Here is a 17,740-nt window from a genome sequence, read left to right on the forward strand (position 1 = left end):
ATGGATCTAACTGATGATTACCCTTGGTTTCATTACCACATGAATATACATTATTCATAAACAGAACAGCAAAATGACATTTGAGGTTATTGGGCAATACTGGATTCAATGGTCTTGATTTGCCCCTGAATGTGTACTCTGGCAATAAAATAAAGGCCCCTACTGTGTGTATAAATGACAGGGTCCAAGAGAAGCATTATCCTGAAACCTCAGGCTCTACACGTCTTCTTGGAGTCTGTAATGGAAATCACTTATTTTTGCCAGCCTGCTATCTCTTGTCTGGGCAGCAGGGCCCTTACCTTCCACCTGGCAGAGCCCCTCCCTTTTCTTTGGGTTCTCTTGGTTGGCACTGTCTCTACCTAGGCCAGGCTAACTCAGCATCAGCCTCACCAACTGGCTAGAGAATAGGGCCATGAGCCAAAGCAGGCCAATGAAAGCCCTAACCAGAGCTTTTAATGGAGGTTCCAGGAAAGAGGGTCTTTCTTTTCCCTATGCTGGTGAAGAATAAGCCTCAAGCTGCTAGAGACCATCTTTGCCATCATTTGAGGTGATTCTGCCAGAGAATAAATTCAACAGAGAAAAGAAACAGGACTGAGAGAAGAAAAGACTGTCATAGTAATCACTGTTTCTGAAGTTAAGCCATTTTAGACTTTACATAAGCCAACACATATCCCTTTCTGTCTAAGCTTAGACTGACAAATGGTAGGCATTCCACTGGCATCTAATAACAGAAGGAGAATGCACTAAAAATACAAGGCAGCATATAATATCTGCATCAGCACATAGGGCAATTTGGAAAGAGTTTTCTAAAACTACTGTAAGTTGTACTTAAAAAAAAGAAGAAAAGTTCTACACGGAGGGTACGACATTAACAAATACATAGAGGCAGGAAGGTGTACCCAGAGCTCTGGGATACAGATGACTTCTCACCTGCCATGGTGACTTCATCTTGGAGAAGTTGGAAAAGATGATGGTGAAAGTCATGCCAAGTTATTTGCATGGATTATTTCTCTGGGCTCTGTAACAATCCCATGAGTTCGTTACTATTATTGGCTCTGTTTTATAGATGAAGAAACAAAGGCTGAGAAAAGAAAACATCTGTTCTACATAATTCAGTAACATAATAAGGTTAGGTTTGGAATCCAGTGATCTGTACATGGATTCTGAACTGGTAACCACCACAGTTACTGCCACCCTATAAGATTAAGCAAAGCCCCACCTCCCCCGGACTTGAACCAAGAGCCATTGCTCTGAAGTCACTGGTGTTACGTTATCTTCATGTTCTGTTGGACAATAGATCAGGGGCTGAGGTTGCAGATCAGTTGGAAGTCTGATAGTCTGTAGACAAACAATATTTTCTAGATTTCTAATTGTGAATTATGGTAGCAGATGATGTAAGCCAGAAAAGTCCAATTGCTGGATAATATGGTAATTCTACTTCTAATTTTTTGAAGAACTGTCCTACTGTTGTCCATAGCAGCTACACAATTTTACATTTTCACCAACAGCACACAGGGGGTTAAATTTCTCCGTATCCTCACCAATGCTTGTTATTTTAGTTGTTTTTTTTTGTGTGTGTGTTTTTTTTTTAAACAGTAGCCATCCTAATTGGTGTGAGTTGGTTCTGATTTGCATTTCCCTAAAGATCAGTGATGCTGAACAGTTTTTCATGTTCTTATTGGTTATTTGTGTACCTTCTTCAGAGAAATGTCTATTCAAGTACTTTGGCTTTTTAAAAATCAGATTTGTTTTGTTGCTGTTGTTAATCAACTTTATTCTTTAAGAAAAGTTTTAGCTTTCCAGAGAAACAAGCATAAGTGGAAAATACAGAGACTTCCCACATACCCTCACCTCCCCTCCACCTAATTTAAAATCTTGCATTAATATGGTATATTTGTCACAATTGATCAGCCAATATTAATGCATTATTAACTAGATTTCATAGTTTACCTGGGGTTCATTTTTTGTGTTGTGCATTCTATGAGTTTTAATAAATGTATAATGACATGTTTCAACACTTACAGTATCATATAGGATAGTTTCACTACCCTAAACTTTCTCTGTGCTCAGCCTATTCATCCATCCCTCCCCCACACCCTTGGCAATCACTGATTTTTTTTTTTTTTTTACTTTCTCCCAAGTTTTGCCTTTTTTACAGAATGTTGTATGGTTGAGATCTTACAGTTTGTAGCCTTTTCAGATTGGCTTCTTTCACTTAGCAACTTGTATTTAAGGTTCCTCCATCTCTATTCACAGTTCGATTGCTTATTTCTTTTTTTAAATGAATAATATTCCATTGTATGTATATACCACAGTGTGTTTTTGGTTGTATCTGTCTTGGAAATTATGCATAAAGCTGCTATAAACATCCATGTGCAGGTTTTTATGTGGACATAAGTTTTCAATTCATTTGAGTAATTACCAAGGTGTTCAATGGCTGGATCAAATGGTAAGAGTATGTTTAATTTTATAAGAAACTGCTAGACGATCTTCCGAAGTGGCTGAACTATTGTGCATTCCCACAAACAATGAATGAGAGTACCTGTTGCTCCATATCCTCATCAGCACTTGATGTTGTCCATGTTTTGGATTTTAGACGCTATGACAGGTGTGTAGTGGTATCTCATTGTTGTTTTAATTTGCAATTTTTTAATGACATATGGTATTGAAGATACTTTCATATGTTTATTTTCTATTTCCTTATCTTCGATGAGGTGTCCAAATATTTTGCCTATTTTAAATTGGGTTGTTTGCTTTCTTATTGATGAGTTTTAAGAGTTCTTTGTATATTTTAGATACAAGTCCTTTATCAGATATGTGTTTTGCAAAAATTTTCTCTCCATCTGTGACGTCATTCATTCTCTGAACAGTGTCTTTCACAGAGCAAAAGTTTTTAATTTTAATAAAGTCCAACTTGTCAGGTTTTTCTCTAATAGATTGTATTTTTGTTATTGTGTCTAAAAGGCATCACCAAACCTAAGGCCACCTAGATTTTCTCCTATGCTAGTTTCTAGGAATTTTATAATTTTTCATTTTACATTTAGGTCTATGATCCCTTTTGGGTTAATTTTTGTGTAAAGTGTGAGGCTTGTGTCTACATTCTTTTTCTTTTCTTTTCTTTCTTTCTTTCTTTTTTTTTTTAATTTTGGCTTGTGGATGTCCAGTTGCTCCAGCACCATTTGTTGAAAAGCCCATCATTTCCCCTTTGAATTGCTCTTGCTCCTTTTTCAAAGATCAGTTCACTATATTTGTGTGGGTCTATTTATGGTCTCTCTTTTCTGTCTCATTGGTATGTTTGTCTATTTTTCACCAATAGCTCACCATCTTCTTTACTATAGCTTTATGGTAAGTCTTAAAGTAGGGAAAATCTGTCACCTATTTATTTTTTTAAACTCTAAATTTTGCATTTTTAAAAACATGTGTCTGTGAATCTTTACAAATGCACATTGTTGCCTTCAGAGTCTGCATAAGGCAACTGAGGTTACCACTCCCTTCTGTCTATCAGTACAACTCAATCTATCACCAGAGTGTCAGGACCTGGGATCTCTAAACCACTAGCTAGCTATTGACATCAACATCAATGCAGCAAGCACCTTCACCTCATTAAATGTTAACAAATCTTATAGAGCTTTCCACAGCCTTGGGGCATCTCGGTGGCATAGAATGTGGTACCTGGAGGACACTCAGATGATGTGGCCAGAGTAGAGGTAGATTGGGGGAGGCAGTAGCAGGCTGACCACCTGTCTTACTGCCTGTTGAGCCATGTTCAGAGCTGAGTTCTGGGATGGGGCATCTCAGCTAGGCGCTGCTATCAGGCTCTGACAGGCTGCCCATCATCCAGTATCCTTCATTTGGCTCACTGACCCCAGCCTTCTCAATACTTATCAATTCCTCTATTCCCTTCTTAGGATGCCACAGTCCTCCTATTAGATCTCTGAAGTTGCATCCCTGAACACTTTCTTCCTTTGACCCACAAAGACAGATTACACACACACACACACACACACACGTACATTTCCCCCTCCTGCCACATGTGATGTAAAGAAATAGATTTTGTGTCCCAAAGTGAGTCATCATCTCCATCTAGAACACACTCAATAAAAAGAGAAATTTAACCTCTGACAGAGCATTTTCCCAGTTGTGCACATTTTCATTTGCTAATAACCTGGATATAATCCACACTACATATGGTGTACATATGTACATTTTCTCTGTCTCTTGAGTATACATTCCTGGCTGTAAGCAGCACTGGTCTTATATTGGTCTTTTCATTCAAATCCCTCCTCACCAAAACTTACCCAAAAGGAATAGCCAGGTGGTGAAATATGTACAGACGAATTATGTGAATTGTATGAATTTATATTATATGAATTATATGGTGACCATGCCCCAAAACAGCACGGTCTGATGATATGTTCTATCAAACAAGAAACTCAAGACTTTGCCCCATCAGGCAATTACACACAAAGAAGAAGAGGTATTCTGTTCTCTTTGGAGGAGAGAATAGTAGTCAGTAGTTCTATCCCTCACCCAGGGTAACACTCCCAATTCGAATGTCATTCTGGATAAAACGCTGTATGTAAGATTCAACAGAATCAACAGATTCAGTCGTAAGAGAGAAAACGGGAGGAATTCTTTTCCATGATTACTAATACCACAGAAATCCATGGTCTCTGTAAGGAAAGCTTCACAGCATAAGGATATATTTCCTCAAAAAGAAGATGGACATGGTTTCCAGAGCATTATTCGGTTCATAACTCTAAATTACATACTCTAACTAAAGAAACATTTTCTCTCTTGTCATCACAATGAATAGAAACATTTTCATGCTTATTTTTTCTTAGAAAAATAGTCATGTGGGTGATGCACTATGTTTATTCATAACTGCTTGGTGTCAGTAGACATTCAAAAGGTATCCATCCCCAACTTGAAGCACTGACAATTTTCTACATTTTTAGCTGCCGCTAGAATGTAAGATAGATAGCAAGATAAGGGGCATATCTTCAGCTCACACTTTTTCAAGTAGCAATTAACTAGCTGGTGGATCCTGCCCTTTTCTTACTTCTCTTTTCACTTATCCACAATTTGGCCATTTCATTTCTCATCGTGTCAGAAGAGAGATACCAAGAGGTAATAAAATTCAGAGTCATCAGTTTGGCCACTTTTTAATATACCTGGTCAAAGGCTATATAGGAATGGATTTTGAAGTTACTGACAAAAATTGGAGACTCAGGAATATTTGTATTTTATTTGGGTCCATGTTCTCCTTCTGCTTGGCTGATTCTTAACGTAATTGTTAGGATGTACCTTGCATACATAAATATTCAATAACTATGAATTGAATGAATTAATATATAATGCTTGGGTTTGCCAAGCTAATGAAATGTGGCAATTGAAACATTTGAAATGTGGGGCTGAGGAACTGAAGTTTTACTTAAATAAAGGTTTAATTCATTTACATATGTGTTTAAATGGCCCATGTGGCTAGGGGCTGCTGTGTTGGACAGTGCAGCCCACACGGAGTTTTACAAATGAGACCACACAGCTTTTCTAACACCTTCTCCCCAGAAGTCTGCCACTCTCGCAGCATTCCAGTGGCAGATTCTAACTCAATATTTCCAAATATGAGTAATGCATAGGTATCGTTTAAAAGAAAAAATTCTTGGACCCTAGTACTGCCTCTGAATTTGATTTGCCTTTGGTACTATGTGATCCATGATGGCTCAATTTTCCCACCACTGTTCCATTATTAAACACCCACAAAACCTTTATTTGTCCCAGGTAATTACATTGTAGAGTCTTTGTGTGACTCCATGAACAAAAAAGCAGGTCCTAAACTTGCAGGACAAGGCTTATAAGGGATCATCTAAGGGACCCGAACAGGCTTTAAAATATTGTTCTTTTATTCCATTCATCCAATGAAAATCCTAAAAACAAATTTTCTCCTAGAGAATTCATAAACTCCAGTTTGATAGATACTGTTCTAACATCACTTTTAAAAATGTCCTACTTCCTGGCACTACACTCTACAAAAATCTTCAATTTCAGGAAATGAGTAGCCTCAACCAGGGTTCCAACTGTGCTGACAGCCAGCCCTGGGATCAACACATTCTAGTGTCTAGTGTGCAGGGAACATGATCTCAACAAATCAGAGCCCACTATGTAGCTGGAGCTCCTTTCCCTTCTAGAGTGGTCTGCAGGGAAAAGAAAAAGAAAAGAAAATACTTAAACATCATACTCACCAACTTGCAGTCTGAAGTTTCATGAGAAAGTCACTTTGGTCATTTCACATCATTCGCTTGGCTGGCTCATGAGCCTGGATCTCTCTGAAACATGTAGTCTTAAAAGGGCTTCCCCAGAGGTTCTGATGTCAGTGTCAGAGTGGTTTCCACATTTCTGCCCCAGTAAGGACCATCATGCCCCCTGTGATCAATGTTCACTTCCTGTACAATGAGTTGCACTTTGGTGGTCTGGATTTGGCATACATAATTCAGCTTAAGAAGAGTGATTGGATGATGCAGCTGTATGTTGCTCCTTATGACCCATAGCTGGGAAACCCTCTACAACATAATGCCTTGTAAATAACTTGACACCCTCCTGCCTGTCTGAAATTTACAATTGTTAATTGGAACATTTAATTTTACATTGTAGGTAGTTCTAGTCTCTCCCAACGATTTCACAAACTCCCCAATGTTACCATCCCATTGTTTTCTTTTATCTGTCCACACCCATGACCACATCAGTCATTTAGATTCACTGGCATAAAACAACACCCTCTCTAGCCTCCTCAAGAAATACAATCAAACCTGCTTATGTTTCAGGAGGTTCTTGTGGGGCTTCGTGGTGTCACGGAAGGATTGGAATTCTGTAGCAGTGGGCTCAGCTCTCCACCCCCTCCTTTCTGCCCATTCTCTGCGAACTTCCAAAGACCTATACTCTTTCCCTGTGGCCTTCCCCCCAAGCACCATTCCGTGGGGACTCTTGTCCAAAACTCCTACTTCACATTTGTTTTTGTTTTAGGAGAAAAAATGTAGTCCAGCCAAGAGCCAGTTTGCATGACTGTAACTCCTTTCATTGAATCAGATATTTTTTAAAGGAAATATTTCTGTAAGAACCTTCTTTCTTTTGTCCGTATTTGAAGTAGGATGCTTATTTTGAGTCACTAGCATAGCCAAGTGTCACAGAGCACATCACCTTCACATTTAAGCTTAGCTACATTAAAGCCAGCACAATTTCCCTGAAGAGAAATGTGCCTCCAAAGAGCACCCTGATTATGGTATTATCCCACTCAAAAGGAAATAATATTGGCAATTTGTTTGCTAGGGGATGGAGTTCAATGATTGAACTCAAATTTTCAGAGGGCATAATAAAACAGTGGAAAACATTCTGAAATGATCAGAATCACTGACGATGTGATTTCAAAAAATACAACAGGTCTTTTCCGTGAGAACTTGTCTGGTGATACAATTGTTTTAGAATCTTGAAAATCATCTGACGTTATTAAAAACATGTAGAACCAGACTACTTATAGCCTCCTACATTCTTAACTGTCTTCTAAATTTGCAGTATCATCTAAAATTAAGACATTTTCCGGATCAGAGGTATGATTTCAATATTCAAATAGGCTTGTTACTTAAACGTTACAGAGGAGCTAATTGGTAGTCACCCAACCTCAGAAACTTATATTCTATCGTGTGGGAAGGAAATAAAGCCCAGGGTAGCCCGGACTTGTTTTCATGGTGGTTGCAGGGTTCCACAAGAAAGGCAGAAGCATGAAATGTCTCTTGAGATCCAGACTCAGAACTGACACAGTGTCAATTCTGCTGCATTTGTCCAAGCAAGTCTCAGGTCAGACCAAATTCAAAGGATGGAGAAATAGGTTCCACCTCTCTGAGGAAGAACTTCAAAGACACATGGCAAAGGGGCACGGACACAGGGACAGGAACAATTGTGGTCATTTTTGCAAGCAATCTACCACAAAGACATTTTCTTACTTCGAAGTAATTAAATCCCACAAGAGTAGGTGGAAAATTCACCCAGGAAATTCCTGAGGGAAAACAACAGGGTCGTCATCCATAATTGTTATCAATTAATAAAAAGTTACTCACTGTTGTTTCTCTTGGAAGAGATTTTCCACTTACTTACTCAGTCCTGTCCCTGTTCCAGTCACACCTGATCTCTTCCACCTTCTCTGGTTTTCTTGAAAAAAAAGACAAGAAAAACTTAATGGGCGATTGTTGGTGATTGCTGTATAAAACTTTACTCTGATAGTTGATAGTTGATGTACGTGGCAAATGTTTGTGATATTTGACCTGGATGGGGAAGTTTTACAACTCTAAGGATTTAATAAAAGACCTATATGCTCCCTTATGGGACACCATTCATAAAGTTCGGCACACACTTGTCTAAGAAAAAAAATTTATAAAATGTTTTTATAAACAGCACTGCACTTAAGATGTAAGCTTGGATAAGGACTTGAGGGTCTTACATGTCCAGACAGGGAGGCTAAATGCTACTTATGAGACATCCTGGCCATGGACTTGGGCTGCGTCAATAGTGAAACTCCCTTGTGGACTTTCACCAGTGGGGGGCTGAAATGCAGGCTTGTGAGCATGTGTGGGCAGATCCTCCTAGACGGGTGTTGTCCAATAGCAGAATAATGTGAGTCACCTGCAGAATTTTAAGTTTTCTAGTATGGGCATACCTTGTTTTATTGTGCTTTGCTTTATTGCACTTCACATATATTACATTTTTAAAAATTGAAGGTTTGTGGCAACTCTGTGTGGAGCAAATCTCTCGGCATCCATTTCCCAACAGCATCTTCTCACTTCATGTCTCTGTGTCACATTTTGGTAATTCTCGAAATATTTCAGATCTTTCATTATTATTATAGTTGGTATGAGAATCTGTGACCAGGGTTGGTGTTACTACTACAACCTGCTGAAGGCTCAGATGATGGTTAGCATTTTTTAGCAATACTTATTTTTAATTAAGGTGTACACATTGTTTTCTAGACATAGTGCTGTTGCATACTTAATAGACTACAATACAGTGTACATGTAACTTTTATATGCACTAGGAAACCAAAAAATTCATGTGACTCACTTTATTGTGATATTTGCTTATATTGAGGTGGTTTGGAAATGAGCCCACAATATCTCCAAGATATGCTTGTAGTCACATTTTAAAGGTAAAAAGGAATAGGTGAAATTAACTTTAAGGATATATTTCTTAACTCTGTGTATCCCAAATATTAGATTGTCAATAAAGTGTGACACTCGTTTGGACTTTGAGGGCATAAAGTATGCCGTGGTCCTGTCTGCATGCTCTGTGTCTAGGCCATCCCAACTATTTTAATCATATACTCTTAATCCTTCAATTACATGAACAACTTACATTGTCCCTGAGTTCCACTTAATAGATTATCAGATGACACAAATTCCTTAGACATGGAGTAAGTCTGATGTTTAGACTAGTGTTAGAGAGACAACCTAGAAAGCACTGTAAGAACAGTCCTTGGCTGCCTCAGGGTCCTTCATAGGAACATATATTTATTTTCCAGTAAATGGATTTCATGTAGTTTACACTTACAGCTCCCATTTGACTCTGAGCCCTATGACAGCTATTTTTTTCTGCTATAAAAGCACTTAGACTCTTAACTCCCCTTGGTGGGGATCCCTTCAAATATTCATAAAGTTTTCTGTAAATGCCTGAGTTTACTTTCTATATCTGTAAATATATCAGTAAAAGAAGAATCATATATCAAGCCAAGACAGGTTCAAACTTTAGCCTGAGATTCTCTTTGAAGTCAACAATCTCTAAAATACAAGTCACAGTTTTAAAAATGATTTTCTGGACAAAGAAATTCAGGGTCTGAAAGGAGGGGAAATGAGAGCCAAAGGAAGAATTCTCAGTGGCTGGTAGACACCAAAACTGGACCTACCAACCTGACCAACATTAATGGCATATTTAATGGGCATGAATCCACATGGTTGAGAATATCAACAAGGGACCTCTTGGTTTTTATCTCTCTAATCTTTTAGTCAATAAACCAAAAATTATTTAACATTTTCTACTGTGCAGTGCTGGGTGAGGAACAATAGATAGTGCTGCAGGAACTCATGATCCTTTCCATCAAATTGCTTAAATTGTATTTGGTAAATAAGCCCAAGGTCACCTTGAGCCACTGTTCCTCCTTATTTCCTTTGTGTAAAATCCCTTCAGTGGAGCAGTGTTCCCCCCTTAAAAGCCTTTCCTATCACACCAATAATACACTATGTCATAGCTTGCTTTATTATTTTTAATTATTGCTATTATTACTTTATTATGACCTTGAAAATACATTAAGTGGTAGATAGATAGACATTTAATTGGGGCTCTTCCTGTCTCTAATTTGGTTAAGGTCATAAAAAGCTGGGAAGAAAACAGTAGGTGGTAGGTACTTGCACCTTTAGAAATGAGAGGTAGGTTAGGCTACAACATGCAGAAGACCCTGGGAATAAGAAGTTTTGTGGCCTGAGCCCAACACTCACCTCAAGTGTAAGAAAAGGTTAAAACATCTCAGAAAGAGATTTTGGGAGAGTTGTTGGTTTGCTGTGAATTTCCCCTCCCTCATCCAGGGTTTGTTCCCAGTCTAATGGAGGCTTTTGGAGACTATGTCCCCTATGTGGTGCAAAATACTCAGTGGGAAAATCTCATGGAGATAAACAGACTGTGGCCACCCCTACTAGTTGGTAAAGTGAGAAGCTTTAGCTATAAATGTAAGTAAGAGTTTTGAGTAGTCCCTGGGACTGGATACTTTTACTACTTAAATGAAACTGTTTTGTGCCTAAAAGTGATTGGAGAAATTTTTTATTGTTGGAATGATGATATGAGTTGAAGAAGTGCTGGAATTGAACCAACAGTTCATCCAGAAGAAAACTAATTTCACAGAGAATTGTACTAAGTTGCAGAGAGAAAAAATAGTGTTATTTTATGATTGTTCCTTCTAGAGCTTGTTCTTTCAACACATCAGTTACACATATTTCTGTGCTTGCTGATTTCCTACGTTCTCCATTGGAACATAAGCTCCCCAAGGGCAAGGACCTTATCTCTTTTTTTATCATTGATTCCTCTGAGCCTAGAAAAATGCCAAGCATGCTGTGAGTTCTTAATAAATATTTGTTGATTGAATGCATAAGTGGGTAGTTGGACATAGGGGATTAGGAGCTTTTCTACACAATTTTATTTTATTTCTTTTTTCTTTTTTTGCCAAGAAAATTTGTTTATTTGGGACAGAAATTGCTTTGGATTTTAAGTCCATATTTCCTGACTTGGACAGATGTTGCTTTTTAAAAATTAAAAAAAAATTATTTTTATAATTTCCTTTTTTAAAAATTGAAGTATAGTTGATTTACAATGTTGTGTTAGTTTCAGGTGTACAGCAAAGTGATTGTTATACATACATATATACCTATTTTTCTCAGATTCTTTTCTCTTATAAGTTATTACAAAATATTGAGTATAGTTCCCTGTGCTATACAATAAGTCCTGTTGCTTATCTATTTTTTTTTTTTTTTTTTTTTGTGGTACACGGGCCTTTCACCGCTGTGGCCTCTCCCGTTGCGGAGCACAGGCTCCGGACGCGCGGGCCCAGCCGCCATGGCCCACGGGCCCAGCCTCTCCGCGGCACGTGGGATCCTCCCAGACCGGGGCACGAACCCGTGTCCCCTGCATTGGCAGGCAGACTCTCAACCACTGCGCCACCAGGGAAGCCCGCTTATCTATTTTATATATAGTACTGTGTATATATTAATCCCAAGCTGCTAATTTAATGTCCTTCTTCTTTCCCTTTTGGCAACCATAAGTTCTTTTGTATGTCTGTGGGTCTATGTCTGTTCTATATATAAGTTCATCTCGGGGAGAATGACTTGGTTGAAAATTTTTTTAAGAAAGGAAATATAAAAACACTTATATATCCTTGGAGAAAGACTAGAATAGGAATAATGCCTTTCCACTCTAGCCATAATTTACGCTGGCTTCAATGGAGGAGGCTCAAAAGTCATATTGAGGCTTCCCTTGTATAAAATCACAGCTGCTTAACGATATTCACCTTGTGTAACTAAATACTACTGTGGCAGCTTATCTTCCTCCTATGCATTTTCTCGTGTGATATTCTACTGCTAATAAAACTGTCAATTTTCTTTTACTTCAATAAAAGGTCACACATGACAACAACCCCCTTTGCCTACTAACAGCAAGAGCCTTTATTAATATTTTAAATGTACACAGTGATATTTCCAAAAGGTCAGATTTTTTAAGAGACATAAAATGTCAGTCCTAATTCTTTTCCCTCCTTTTCTCTGCCCCACATCACTACTATTTTGCTCTTCAGCCTCAGATATTGTGCTTATTATAAATGATGTTCAACCAGGTAAACATCAGGTAGGGTATCAGGTAAGGGGCATAGCACGGGAGGCACACGTGTTTACCATCCATATTTCTCTCATGGCTAAATGTACAAATGTGGCCATAAATGGGCAGCTTTATGAATATAAAGATTCTCGTGAGTCATCACCAACTGGTCTTACGATCTTAGTCCTTTTTCCAATACTCTATTAGTTATTTACTGCCATGTAACAAATTACCCCAAAATATAGAGTTTTCAAACAACACACATTTATTTTGTGAGTCAAAAGTATGAGAGTGGCTTAGTGGGTCCTCAGGCTTTGGGTCTCTCAGAGGTTGCAGTCAAGAGGTTGGCTAAAACTGTAGTCATCTCAAGACCCAATTAAGGTAGGATTCACTTCCAAGCTCACTCTTGTGGCTATTGGCAGGATTCAGTTTCTCACAGGCTGTTGGTCTGCAGATTAGATTTTGGGCAGAATCCTCCCCCCTTGGCATCTCCATAGGGTAGCTTACAACACATCAGCTGACCTCCCTATGAACAAGCCTTTGAGAGGGTGAGAGAGGGCAAGCAAGATGGAAGATGGAGTTTTTGTAACTTAAATCATGGATGTGACATCTCATTATTTTTGCCATATTCTGTTTGTTAGAAGTCAGTCACCAGGTCCAGTCCACATAATGGGAGGGGACCATATAAAGGCATGGATACCAGGAGGCAAGAACCATTAGATTCCATCTTATAGGCTGCCTACCACAAATATGCAGCATGGATTTGCACCAGTGGAAAAAAAAAACAGAAAGACAGAAAGAAACTACTGATTGTTTGCTGTATGACAGGCACAGTGCTAAGAATTTTATATGAAACAATTCATTATCTTAGAAAAATTCTGTAAGATGGGTGCTATTAATATCCGCATTTTATAGGTGAAAAAACTGAGGCTCAGGGACATAAGGCAACTTCTCCAAGATTTCATGACTGGTCTGAGGCAGACCCTGCCTCGTAATCTCTATACCACACAACCTTATCCTGCTCCTTTTCAAGCCCTCCTTTGTGACCAGTGACAGACATTTACAAAGATAGCTGGCTGGTATTTGGATCACACCACTGGCTATAAGAGGGTGTACAATGCACCAGGTTACTCAAGAAGAGAACCCTGACACATAACAATTTTTTTCTCTGCTAGGAATGAGAGATAGAAGTTAGTCAGATGTGGATGTTACTTCGAGAAGCTACTGTGTGGAGGGGAGACTGAACTGTAAAAATCCCAACATAAGGCAGAATGACAATGAAAAATTCTACCTGGGGAAGGTAGCATCGTAAAAGGATTTGCTCACTCGGTTTGCCTAAGAAAGCTAAAACGTGGCTTCTGACCATGGATAATTCGTAAGGATTCTACTCTGCTCCTTGTGAGGACATGATTTGAAAAAATGTCTAACAGCTAGGCTTTACTAAACCAGTGCCAGTTGCTGAAGTGCAGAAGTTTCTTCACTGGTTTAAATTCTCTAAACTGGTAATTGTATTTAATTTGGTGTACATAGAACCCTTTAGGTACTTAATAAAAACTGAGAAACTTCTATTTAGACAAAGTAAGATATACACAACATTATTACAGTATCTGTTTTTCTGTGTCACCAGAATTTCAGAGGCTACTGAGGCTTTAGCTTTAAAGCACCTCTTTCTTTGGTGTTAAGATAAAGTCAATAAACCACTTTATTTAAATATCAGGATATTGATGAGAATTACTTGTTAATAATCATTAGTATCTTTTGCATGTATCCTGGACAGTTAAGTTAGAGCATAATGTCTAGTCAAGGAAGCAGTGCCAGAATACTCCAGAAGGAACTATTATCTATTCTATCTTTTATCCATGCAAATGAGTGTCACCCCCAGTGCGGTGTCAGTGAACTCCTCGAGGGGAGCTAGAATTCCCACACCTGTCCAGTAATAACAAGGAGTATCCTCACCTCAGTAGTCAACAGAGGCCAAGTGGAGAACCGGGAATTCAATCTCCATCTAACAGTAATGAGGTGGTCCTCCTAGCCCCTTGCACTGCTGGAACTGTGTAAGAGAAAGCCAACTGAAACAGGAGGTTTAAATAAGATCCAGAGTCTTATTTAAACATAATACAAACATATGCAGGTTTCAATCAAAAAATCATTTGTCATACTAAAGACCAGGAAAATCTAAAACCGAACTAAGAAAGACAATAAAATAAAGACGAACAAAGCCCCTGGGACCTGTGGCACTAAAATAAATACCTAATATTTGTGTCATTAGACTCCTGGAAGGAGAAGAGAAAGAGGGCAAAATTGAAAAATAAATAATGGCTGAAAACTTCCCAAATTTGACAAGAGACATAAACCTACTGAGTCAAGAAGCAGAGTGAATCTTAAACAGGATAAACTCAGTAAATGCACACTGAGACATATCACAACTAAACATCTGAAAACTGAAGACAAAAGAAACCAAATAAACAAAAAACAACCCCCAAAACTCTATACCTTACCTATAGGGGAAAAAAAAACTTGAATGACAATGGATATCTCATCAGAAATGATGGAGGTCATGTGGAACAGTTGCAACAATTTTCAAGTGTTGAAAGAAAAGAACTGATAACCCATAATTCTGTACCAAGTGAAAATATCCTTCAGTAATGAAGGGAACATCAAGGCCTTCTCAGATGAAGGGAAACTAAGAGATCTGTTGCCAGGAGACATTTCCTAAAATAAAAAAAATTCTATATACAGAAAGGAAATGATAAAAAAAGAAATCTTGGGGAAACACAGTAAGCACAAATGTGGGTAAGCACAGTGGACTTTCCTGCTCCATCAACCAACAGGGTCTAACTGACGTTTATAGAACAAATCACCCAACAACAGCAGAATACATATTGTCTCAGACATTCACAGAACACATACAAATATAGACCATATCTTGGGCCATAAAAACAAACCTCAACAAGTTTCAGATAATTGAAAAGATGCAGAGTGTATTCTCTGAGCAAAATGGAATCAAACTAGAAATCAGTAACAGAAAGATAATGGGAAAATATCCAAAACTTGGAAAGTAGACAACACAGTTTCTCTTTAGAAGTAATGAATTTAGGGAATTTAGACATCATTGAAACTACAGGGTAGCCACACAAAATGATGATGTGAATCTAATAACCAACATAGAGACAACTTACAGAGATTGTAACTGAAATTCAGTACTTAACAGGGATTCAGTAACTGTATACATTATAGGTATTTTCCACATTTCCTTCTTTCATGGAATATTAGAAAAACCCACTTTACAGAAAAGTAGACGCCATGCTTGGCAGCCACAGGACAGCTATTAGCCATTCCAAGCTATTGGGAACTGCTAGCTGGTACCATCTAAGTAAGGATCATATTGGAAAGAATTTAGAAATATGTAGACATTGAGGCTCAGATGGACATCAAAAGGAAGATCCAAAAGAGAAATGGTTTTTACTAAACATATTTATTTCAAAATAGAATTTAAGGAAATATGTTTCAGAAGAAATGTGGAAATAGTCAGCTTACCCATCTCAATCAAAGTAGCAGGAAGCTAAGATTTGAGCCCAGTTTCTGTCTTTAGTCATATGCTCTTTCTATAGTACCATTCTGTCTCTCTCCAGAGGCAAGAGTAGGTCATATACCATTGTTGTGTCAACCTTATTTCAATTTCTACTGCCTCACATTTAAGAATAATTTATTTAAAAATAAACAGGTGAAGTATATGTATAATCATCCATACCCTGATGTACAGGACACAAACAAAAGAAATGAACAGCAGAACACCTGGAACAAAGTCTCATTACTATTATTAACATTTGTAAGACTTTAATAAAAGTCCATTATCTTTCAGACACCTGGGCTTTTTGAGTGGGGTTCATGTCTTCATTTCCTATTGTTAGAGTTCTTGTTTTAAGAGCATATGAAATAAAACACATAGATGCAACTTGAAGATTTAAAGGCACCAAAAGTAAGATACATCTATCATTAATAATTGTTGCAATTGAGAGAAATTAAAGCACCAGACATCCAATAAAAAATGGGCCTCCTGCCTAAGCATATCTATTCCAGATCATGCCTGAATTTCCACCTTTCTCTACTTGCCTTCTAAAATCTCTCAGTTGTAAATCTCAATAAAGCCTTCAGGAAGCAATTTGGTAGAAAAATGTTTTAGCTAAATGCCTTCTGCAATGATATGTCTAGAGGTTTTAATTCCTCCTGCATATGCTTCTCTCATCTTACAAGGATGTTGAACATCCAAATATCCCCTTCTGGAAGGCTCCTCAAGCAGAACAGAGTTAACTTCCAGCTGATGATCAATTTAACTCCCACGCACACTAAAATGTATTTTTAAGAACTGTACTAAAATGAAAAAAAAAAAGAAGTAGGGGGAACAAAAGGAATGGAGAAAATCTTGTAAGAATTAGAGTTCTTATTTTCACCCATTTCTCAAGAATTCAAATTTGCTTTTATGAGCAAGGTTTAATGGATGAGACATTCCTTGCCTTGCTACTTTTGCCACTTGTGTTACTCACAGCTAATATGAGCCAAATCATCAGTGATTAATCCAACAGAATGTTAAGAGTCTGAAATATAATTTTACGAAAACAGAATATGAAAAGGGGGTGAAATTAACCAATTAGGAGAAATGTACAAGGCAAAGTTAGTACAATTTAAGGTAGCTGGGAATAGAAATTAAAGAAATGGAATTTGGGGAGTTAATGAAAAGATTCTGTTTTCCTACACCTCTCCTTTGCCTTGGGCACAGATGCGGGGATCTAAAGGATTTTACAATCTGCATCCTCCTTGGAAGAATCATTCATTAGTAAGAGCGTAGACCCAGAAATGTAGAAATGACCAAAGGGCTGCTATGAGTTTGCTAATGGAATGATTACAATGAAGACTTTACAAAGATGGAAAGTGCCAAGTAGGGTATCAGAAAATGACCTTAAATAGTAAGACGTTAGAACTGCATTTTCCCCAAAATGGAGTGACATCACCTTGTGCTAACACCTCTCTGGTTCTTCCCTGCTGCATGCCCATTGAGTACCACTAATCCTCCAGGGACACAGAAAAGGAACGCTTTTCCCTGTAATAAGCCAAAATGGATGCTGTTCCTTCCTCTCACTGATAATCTGAATTTTCACAGAACAAGTCTGTCATCTCTTCTATATGGCAATATTTTAAGTATTTGCAAAGAGCTATACTGCCTTCCTTTCTGGTGTTTTTATTTCCCCACTGCTGCTGTACAAATATATATATATATATATATATATATATATATATATATATATATACACATTATAATTTTGACTGCATAAAAATAGTTCTCATGAGA

The 17,740-nt window shown here is 37.9% G+C and overlaps 1 long non-coding RNA gene across 1 annotated transcript in view; it reads right to left on the bottom strand.

The window, feature by feature from the left end:
* Nucleotides 1–1,014: 1,014 nt before the first annotated feature.
* LOC125961424 (uncharacterized) overlaps nt 1,015–17,740 on the bottom strand; it is a 54,042-nt gene continuing 37,316 nt past the window's right edge. Inside the window, exons 3-4 of the long non-coding RNA XR_007472138.1 lie at nt 8,109–8,199; nt 1,015–1,055 (exon numbers count right to left, since the gene is read on the bottom strand). This is a non-coding gene — a long non-coding RNA (uncharacterized LOC125961424). The remainder of the gene's footprint in view (nt 1,056–8,108; nt 8,200–17,740) is intronic.

The sequence above is a fragment of the Orcinus orca genome, chromosome 16 (assembly GCF_937001465.1).
Source record: "Orcinus orca chromosome 16, mOrcOrc1.1, whole genome shotgun sequence".
Lineage (NCBI taxonomy): Eukaryota > Metazoa > Chordata > Mammalia > Artiodactyla > Delphinidae > Orcinus > Orcinus orca.